The sequence below is a fragment of the Lasioglossum baleicum genome, chromosome 1, assembly GCF_051020765.1.
Source record: "Lasioglossum baleicum chromosome 1, iyLasBale1, whole genome shotgun sequence".
NCBI lineage: Eukaryota > Metazoa > Arthropoda > Insecta > Hymenoptera > Halictidae > Lasioglossum > Lasioglossum baleicum.
Genome location: NC_134929.1, coordinates 21731086 through 21739183, shown reverse-complemented (window position 1 = coordinate 21739183; position 8098 = coordinate 21731086).

Here is an 8098-nt window from a genome sequence, read left to right as displayed (position 1 = left end):
GTGGTATGCGCACTCAATGTATCAATTTAAACAAGTTTGTCTTGATCAAGACTGAAAATGATGTTCATATCATTTGCTGCGTCACTCTGATTTGCACTATCCCTTTGTGATATGCAGATAGCACACAAAGTAAATAAAATCCTTTATTACATTATTTTTATAGTACCGATTCGAAAAATTATTGCCGTTTTCCCTCAGCATGTATTATCATCTCGAGTGTATCACTGTTATTAATTTTATGTTTCCTGTGCTATCGCTGCCGACTTGCCGATACTGCTAACTATTTATATGTAGAGTTGTTAAAATTGTTACAAAAAGGCGGAAGCGTAGACGATGTTAAGCGTAGACGAATCGAAACGAAGTGAAATCAAATGAAATTGTCTTTGAACGTTGCTAACGCGCTCTACAAATGAAGTGAACAGCTGTATTGAATTCTTGATATTCCACGATTTTTCCGCAGTCTAAACATGATATATAGTGCGTGTCAGCCAGAAAGAAATGAAATAGTTTAACAGTCATCCCGTTTTTATTGCTACAATTATGGGTATCCATTCGCGTTAGAAAACGCGCACAACTTTCAGACCATCAGTATAACCAATGAAACGGTGTGGAGCTGATTCTTGCGAGCCGAGACGAACATTCATGCATTTGTGGCGCACGGAGTCTTCGAAAGCTTGACCAAATACGAAGTTCATTCAAATTCTACAGATTTTATATGTCGTCGAGGCGAGAAAAATAAAATAGTATACGAAAATCTTCAGAAAATATGGAAATCATTAAATTGTACACGTTTAATTTTTCATTGCAGTCAGCTAAAAATTATACTGCACGCCAGGTGGAGTCCTTCAGCGTTCTCCGTGTTCTTCCGGTTCGACTCTTCGGCATGCAGGGAATCCGCGCAGGATGACAAGCGGAATTTCCATTGAAGAATTGATTTATCGCGGCGATTGATTACGGAAATTGGTTCTGTCCACTACTCTTCCATTTTCTTCTGAATGTAACAGGAAGAAGCACGACTGCATTTCACGGATGAACTACGAGCAAATCTTCCTGAATCACTTCGGATCACGCGAGACGTTTCAAGCGGAGTTGCACCGGGAAGATTGCAGAACAATTTTGTTTTAAACAATAGCTAGATAACAGATGAACAAACTATTCTTTCGCATTTGAAGGTACCGAAAGTAAAATGACGCCGCAGATTTATTTCCAGCGGATCAAAATGTGAAGGCGCGACAGCGGCGATTAGACAATGGATTGCTGTTATTTATGCGTCGATCGAAACTTGTTGCGCTTCGAACAGATAAGCTTCCTTCTTGCTTCACGGAATTCTAGACTGCCATTTTTCTCGGTGGCTGGCTAATCAATTTACGATCGAAAGGTTAAAGGTGATTGTAAAGGAGAAATGACTGTCATCGATGCGGTGGCGGTTCGATTCTTATTACGACAATGTTACATTGTAGGAAGTTAATTATCTTTTACGATTACGTCCCGTGTACCACCCGAATGAACTTTAATTAAGCCGTGTTTGCAGTCTTAAGGATTCTAATCTGTCGGCTGCACAACGTTTCCCTGATCTCTTGATACTTTTTATCGAGCGACGACATATTTACTTTGTTCTACACAAAGGTTCAACTAAAAAATGTTTCTATATCCTTACCGGCATATTTACGTCTCGATTTCAGATGATCGATCAATCGGAGGTGCTAACTTCCCCGTACAGTTCAATTACCCGTAATTAGTTCATGCCCGTCAATCCTGATCAAAATACAGACGGCAGATCCGTCGTCCCGATTCCATTGTGCGTGATTTAACAACGGTGTAATTGAATTTATCGCGCGATAGTTCACGCTCGGATACTTCGTAAGCGCCGGGAGCAAATCGCGTTGACTCTATCATCGTTCGCGATCATGTTTCACTCCCGTTTTCTTTCCCTTTTATGGGCAGAGTATGCAGAAGTCCTTCCTGCTTTCTATGTCATCTCCCGGGATCTCCTTTCCATTATGTTTGTTCCACCATGTTCCTCCACTGTTCGCCAAATCAGGTGAAGTAAACGCGATTCGCGAGAAACCGATGAAGTTCCACCTCGTTCAAACTATCAAGAGATGAAAAAATTGTTTACCACCGTAAAACACAACGCATACAAGTCCGCAATCTACTTATTAAAGAAAAAAGGAGAAATGAGTATACTACATATGTATACACGTTTTATGGAATCACTTTTAATTTCTTCCCAGTCGCGTCCATTTTGTCGCCCGCCGCGCCGCGCCGTGCCGTTGCGCGTTGGAGCGCGCGAATCGTGACGCGTCGCTGTTTGAAAAACACGAAGAAGAAGATCGCGGATTTCATCTGGTAATCAAGAGCGTGTTTCACCATTATTTTCACCGAGTTATCGCGTGAAGCGGCTCGAACCGGTGAAAGAAACCGTGAAGGCCTTCTTTCGCGACGGTACGCCGCCGTTTCTAACAAGATCGGACCATCTGACTCGGTCAAGAAAGACAGCAACGCTTATTCAAATCATCTGGCCGAACATTAGCCGAGGATCACTCGAAAGATCTCGCCGATCTCGCTCTAACGATCCCAGCGAACCTAATCTCGGCTTCGTATCGAGCAAATGATACGAACGCCCCTCAGGCCGTTTCGAAAGAATGAAAAACGGTCGTTAGTTGGCGAGATGCTATCGTTGTTAATCTTGCATAACGTCAAATCTTTGAGATATTAGATCGATGATCACTCTGATACGGCGAATACCAGCTCATTGTTCGCGCTAAACGCGCCGGAGATGCGCGAACACAGAATTTTCTTCTAATCGGTGAAAATACCTCTAAAATTAAATTTAAAATTACCAGGGAATCAGAATAATATTTTTGGTTACTTTGTATGCTTTCTATAAATTATGACCGGAATGTATTTCTTTACGATTGCACTATCAATCTAAAATTGGAGCGCGTTCACGTCATACAAACTGCAGAACGTTTTGCGACCGCAGATTTTTAATCTTCTTTAACCGCAATTGTGTCGAAACCGATTATGCAATTTGCACAAAAGTGATAAAGAAAAGTACCGGGGATATATACTTGTCGTTTCTTTAAACGTAAATTTGCCGAAAAACCAACTTTACTGCTGTGAAATTCTTGAACATTATCCGGTGCAATTATCTACGCGATCGTTCAAAGTTATTAAAGATTGTAATTGCTTTCTCATAAATTAAACCCTAGTTTCCGTGTTGATATTAATGTTTAAGTTCGACCAGTTTTTTTCCTTGTTGGTAGGCTAGACGCGATATTTTCTTGTACACGCTCGATAATGCGTTTTCATTTTCCGTGGACCGTCCATTTAGTCGTAACCTTGGACGCAAAAATTTCTTCTTCTTAGTCACAGCGAAAGTGCTAAACGCATGCTAAACATAGCGGTCTTTCGACGCATATTTCTACAGGCTGTTCCATGGTGCGTGGCACTGAAACTGGAAAGTAAATGATTACGCACATCTTCGGCCCCTTCCAGACAGTTGCCAAACCATTCCGAATTCCGAATCATCATGGTTAATCATTATCAATTATCGTCTGGTCGATGAATCTCGGGCTGTAAAATTTCGACGTTTAATTATGTTTTACCACTGATCAGCGAAGTTTGCCGAGTATTTGCAAGTAATGGCGGAGGGCATTGTTCGCAAGTTTTGCAAAATTCTCACGGGCGCGCGTTTGGAAGCGAGTGAAAGGAACGGAAGAGTAGGGACACTACGCCGAGAGGAAGGAGAAACCGCTCTATTATTCCTCCGCGTGGAATTAATAATAATACTAAACGACGTAAGTGTCTTTTACAAGCCACTTAGTTGCACAACCTGCCCCTTTAAGTGGAAAACGATCAGTAGGTTTCGATGCAAATTCATGCTCTTGTAAGCTTCTGACTTCTAATAACGGGTTTTGTTGCGATAACAAAGTTCATTTACTCGCATATTTACTGGATAGACAGAGATCTATCTTGCCGACCTTAGGTCTCAATTCATTGTTTTGCAACAATGTCGAATTGCGGAGAATTTCACGAATGTGTAATGAATCTTATAGGAGATTTCCTAATAAAAAAAGAAGAGAAAAGTTGAACAGGCCTCGTCAGAATTGATTCAGCCCGTTTGTCGGCGAACGAAAGAGTTGAACAATTATCTGTCAGCTGGCAGAACGAGGGTAAGCTCGAAGGGATCGTCTGAGTTTAGTCGCGAGAGACTTTCGAAACCAAGCGGCCATTGTTTTCATTCTTATGCGTCTCGTTTCCTCTTGTGACCATTCTCACCGAGCATCGTGATAAATCTTCGTCTGGGTAACAAGGTTCCCTCTCTTTTCTTGCACAAGGCGGGCGACAAGGTGAAAATCCTTGTTAAACCCCGCGTCTGAAAACCATTCCTCCTTCCGGGAAGTGTACGTTCGGCTACTTACGAAATCATCTTCCCTCCATTTTGTTTTGTTATTTTTACTTTATGCAAATCCATCGAAGATGTTCGTCTTGCACAGCGGCCTTGGCGGTCTTATCCGGAATCGTCATTGACACTTTTTAATCCGATGCTTTCACGTTTTCTACATTTTTCGAAAAGTCACTTGGCGTGTGCACGCTAACCATGGAATTGTGGATTTATGCTAAACTTTGGGGAAAATGTTTTAGCGAGAGTCGATGGGGCTTGTGTTTCGTTTTTAGTGAAGTATTCGCAAAATTTTATTTGCGATTTCATTATTACCAAAACGTATCAATACCGTTTCTGATCAATTTCACAATTCACCTATTCTTTTTACTGTACTATATACATATATTTTCTTGTAGACGCAAATTCTACCTTTGAAAAAGGTTCAAAACGGAACCGAAACGTTAGGAAAGTACAAGTTTTTTGCAAAATTGCTATATTTATTAATTGATCGAAACGGTAGCGCCGAAAGCATCTTTAAATTACATATTCATTATTACCTTTGGGACAGGATATTCACTCTTGATATTATCGAATTAATGAAATTATTCAAATAGAAAATAGTTTGCAAAGATCAGCTATAAGCACAGTCTATTATATCAATAAAATAAAAGCTTTTCAAAGTATATCTATTAAAATTCAAATTAGTCTGTGAAAGAATAAATATAATTTATCATTTTTGTCGTGTCTACGAGTGAAAATAAAATTCCGACGAATTCCGCGCCTGAGAGGCAGGCAACCATCGAGCACCGGCGCAAAACTGGTCGCAGCTTTCGCAGGATCCTAGCGAGATTTTTCCTTCCTCTGAATGTACTGAATCGCGAACGAGTAATAATATATCATTTTCTAAAATTTCTATTTAGTTTACTTCACACGGATTCAACGGATGGAGAGACTGTTTAATAAAAATTGTTGGTACAAGTCACGAACGCGTTGGTCTGCGAAGAATTACCGTGTATTCTCGTGATCCAGTTCTGATGATCATTAAGTTTCCCATTAAGTCACACGTACATATTAACAGAAAGAGGCAATTAACACGGAAACGTTTGCGTGATTTCTAGCGCGTGAACGATCTGCACGTTTGTTGGCGCTGTGACACAGTATCGCGAGATTGTCAAAAGAGAATTACTAAAATTACTAAAAAATGTATATTTAAAATATTTTTCATATTTCAACCGTTCTTACATGATACATCTAGGTCGAACAAATGTTTAATTCTCGAGTTAAAATAGCTCGGAATGCGAAGGATTAATATTGAGTTGTAGCATTTGAAAATTTTTCGGTGTTCGAAATTAATTTATGACATTTCAGTAAGTGAAATAAGGTGAAGTGCCCTATGCCTGGACAGCATGTTTTTCTATTTTAAATTTTATCACTTTAAATAAACAAAAATAATTTTTTTAGATTTTTAACATACGATTCAGAGTTTCTAAAGTAATTTAAAATTAAAAAATCATTGTTTAGGTTAATATCTTAATTGTATTAACAAGAATAATTCAAACCTATAATAATAATATAATAATAATAATAATAATAATAATAGTTGGACATATTAAATCCAATCTAAGCTAGTACCTGGACAGAAGTAAAGCCTATACCGGGACAAATTGAATTTACATATAATCTGCAACAGACACTATAGTGCTCCAAGCACTATGGCCGCCACGGGGAGCGAGACGCGCGACCGGGAGGAGTGGGGGTATTCCTTGAGAATGCCTCTGATCGAGCAAAAATTTGCCCATGCCTGATCTATAACATCGAACTTGATTAAATCTTTAATATGATGCACATATGAATATATTATTATTGTATATTACATTCTGCCCTTAATTTGTTGTGTAATTATCTTTTTTCTTTCGTGTAAATTATTATTGATTTCTTGTTCCTGTTCTTTTTTAATTTTGTATCTCTCTTTTTCCTGCTTTTTTGACAAATGTTCTTCTTCTATAATTTTTTTTCTTGCTCCTCTTTTCAAGATCTTTCTTCTGTCTTCGACAGTACAGTCGATGGTCTTTTGTTAGCATCCACCGAACTTAAAATTTTCATTCCAGAATGCGTGCTTTTTGGAATCTTAAACTGGCCCACTGTATTGAGAGCTTGTACTTGTGCGATGGATTCAACAGAATGAGATTCTTGATTTCTCTTCAATTTTTTATTTTTAGTCAATCTTCTATTTTCCTTCAATCTGTCATTTTTAATAATATCCTTAGATTTTATGTACACTTTTGGCATTCTCTTACTTTAATCTGTTTTTTTATGATACTTATTAATTACTTTTTTCGACTGGAATCAAAAGTTTTGTTTCTAGTGATGGCCATTATCAAATTTAATTTTTAAAGGAAGTTTACAATCTGAAAAAAACATATTTTTGAGAACTATATATCGACATGAATAATTAATTTTTGAGGTTAGGTATTAATACTGATAGATTTGTGACATAAAAATTAAGTATTATTAACGTCACAGCCGGAACACATTTTCTACATTCGTTATACAAGCTAATAGAAGACTACTTATACGTAGCTTTAGTTAAATAATTTGCAACCAATGCGTTGATTTTATTCACAAACGCGTGTCCGGCTTCAGGCGTAAGTAAGCACACTGCGTATAAGCTTAGAGTGGGACAGCTACTGTCATCGCGTCCCAGTATAGAGTACTTATATTTGAAAACAGTCCTAATCTTAGACATCTAATATTTGGATTAATAATTATTATTTACGTTAAGTTTGATTGCCAATTTTTTTTAAAATATCAATATTATTATGCGTGATAATTATTTTTTATCTGAGGGCTTAAACTATATCTTTTTTCTAACAAAAGTTCGAACTATAAATGCACATGATTCGCATGTAAGTAGGCTATTTTGTATACTGTTTTCAGATGAACTTTGAATTTATTTTTAAATTTCAATTGATGTCATAATGAAATAATATTCACACCTACTTGTAGCTAAAGAGAGAGAGAGAGAGAGGCCTCAGAATATATAATATAATTATTTAATCTCTTAATTATTGATTTTACTATGAAAATTCAATTGTCCAGATTTAGGTATCACTTTTGGACTGTCCAGACTTAGGGCACTTCACCTTAAATGAAGGTTGAGGATTGGAGTGAATTGAGAATGAGGCGTGGTGGTGGCACCACCCCTGGCCAATCCTTATCGGCGACTTTATTACACACTTCTGTACCAGTTGAGCGATTAATGCATCAACACCCTGCTATCTCGGTCGGTCGGCCGAGAGACGGCGAACCTAAAGGCGCCTCCGTATTAGGATGACGTTTCAATTTACCAGAACTGAAACGTCAGACATCCATTACTGGATTTTTTGCGACGTGAAAGGCACGTTTGAAACGGCTGACATGGTCGACCGTTCCGTCTAATAATCCTTGCACGCTTCTCTATTAAAATTGATAATTTATCGAATCGTTAAATTACCCTGTCCTTAATTTATTGAATCGTAAACTTACTCCACGTTCGATTTAATGCATCGTTCGTTTATTTTATTACATTTCTGACAGTGGAAATGAAAGAGTACAACAAAAAATATATAAACAACTCTAGCAAATTTCACTTCTGTAAACTGCTTTTTTATTCAAAATTCATTGTATTCAAAATATCAATTTTTTTAATTCAAAAACTGTTTGTGTTAT